This window comes from Asparagus officinalis, chromosome 4 (assembly GCF_001876935.1).
Source record: "Asparagus officinalis chromosome 4, Aspof.V1, whole genome shotgun sequence".
In the NCBI taxonomy this organism is placed as follows: Eukaryota; Viridiplantae; Streptophyta; class Magnoliopsida; order Asparagales; family Asparagaceae; genus Asparagus; species Asparagus officinalis.
The window spans coordinates 69,870,415-69,872,315 of record NC_033797.1 but is presented as its reverse complement, the minus strand read 5'-3'; the positions used below and the strand labels follow the sequence as shown (position 1 = coordinate 69,872,315).

The 1,901-nt window shown below is 39.9% G+C and overlaps 1 long non-coding RNA gene across 1 annotated transcript; it reads right to left on the bottom strand.

Moving 5' to 3' along the window:
- Positions 212 to 1,252, bottom strand: LOC109836003. The gene is made up of 2 exons (XR_002245774.1): positions 977 to 1,252; positions 212 to 821 (listed from the first exon to the last, which is right to left on the bottom strand). It is a non-coding gene; the product is annotated as an uncharacterized LOC109836003 (long non-coding RNA).

The window sequence follows — 1,901 nt, the reverse complement described above, 5'->3', positions numbered from 1 at the left end:
AGCTTGCAAAGCATCAGTTGACGAAAACAAACAACCAGCATTTCTCAACATATGACCATGAGAAATACACTGCTTGTAATCACGACTCTTGATTAAGAATCACTCGAGTCTTTTATTATTGCACTGTTTCTTATGAATCAAACACAATAAATTAACCTGTATATTTCGGTAACTGAAGAATCTCTCTGATACAAACAGAAAGACTTGCATAGACAAAACAATAGCGATTACATTGAAGTTAAGAATTACAAAGAATTTATAAACATATATACAATGTCCATCCGAATGCTCTGGGTTGTAGAGAACTCTATAAATACAAGGTAACCATATAAAGCAGTAAAGCTTTGCAAGCTACACAGCCCTCGTGAACTTTTGATGTATTCAGACCGAAACAAGGCCATATAATAACTGTCATCTTTGTGCCAAGAAATTTTCCTCCTAACTATTGACTTTATCAACAACATGAGAAGCAACCAAGCTCTATGCAGCAATCATGACTTATCTATACTAAAAGAAAATGCTCAGCAACTTTGCGTAAATTACAGTTCCTCCAAATAATTATCTCCAAGTAAGTCACATTGAGCCTCTCGAGGACAAGAGCACCAGGAAAGCGATCAGGTTCACTTGGTAAAGAACCAGGTTCTTCAGCTTCATTGTTTTGATCATCTTCCAATACATCAGTTCCAACCCAATAGAAACAGAGAACTATACACCACAAAACGTAGATTTCCCCCCAACGATCAATGGACTTCAGTAGAAATTAAAACAGCTACCCATTAACCCATACAAGCTCAAAATCAATGGACAGGTGTAGAAATGCCCTAATTCATCGAAATAAAGAGAGACCCAAATTGAGAAACTCATCAAAAACACGGGTTAAAGGGGGTGATTTGAAATGGGGGAAAAGCAAACCCTAGTTGTAAATTGTCGAGAAATTCGTCGGATTCAAGTAAAATAAGGAGGATAGAGGGCTTACGACGAGGTTGAGATTGATCACCCGCCGTCCCCACCCCTCCTCCGCCGCGGCCTCCTGCGTCGCTTCCATCTCATGTGCACAGCTTCGGTGTACTTCCCGCGGCGGATGGCAGCGGAGGAGCAGGCGGAGGAGATGGCGGTGGGGAAATCCCTGCTCGGGAACGACGACGGCGGAGCGGCGATCGAGCTCGAGCACAGCGACGATGGAGCTTGAGAACGGAAGTGGGGTAATTCTGTTCTCCTCTTGTTCCAGGGGAAAAAATGGGGTAAATTTGGAGGGTGGGGCTGAAGAGTGATTATATAGTTGGGGTAATTTGGGGCAAAGTGGGGTATTTGTCCCCCATTTATCCTAACAAACCAATAACATCACAAAGTTGGCTCCAGTTCCAAATACCCCAATGAATAACACCAAACATTGTTGTTTCAAAAATTATCCCCATATCCCCAAAATTACACCAATGAATAACCCCCCCTAACAGTGTTACATTAAATGGTAAAAAGTCCAAAATGCACTATTTAAATTATCATTCTAATTACCAAATTAAATTAATTAATCATATTTTTCTCAAAAAAAATTTAATTAATCATATAATTGAATTAATTAAATCTGTAAACCTAATTGAACCTAACTATATTAGAACGAACATAGCAGGCAAGAATAAGGCCGCAGTGGGTAGATATTAGGGTTTGGGAACAAAGATAAGAAAAATGAGACAGGGAGAGAATAAGAGAGAAGAAGAATGTTAGGGACGGAATTTGGAACTTGTCAATAGAGCTGGAGATTTTGGACTGATACGCAAAGCTGGGGTCTGACTTGCAAAATCTTTTAACTACAAAGGGTTCTATTGTAAATGCAACGTCCAGCTCAGCCTAAAATAGTTGTAACTGTACCTGTTTCTGTTTTGGTTGTTTTTCTTCTGTTAGGC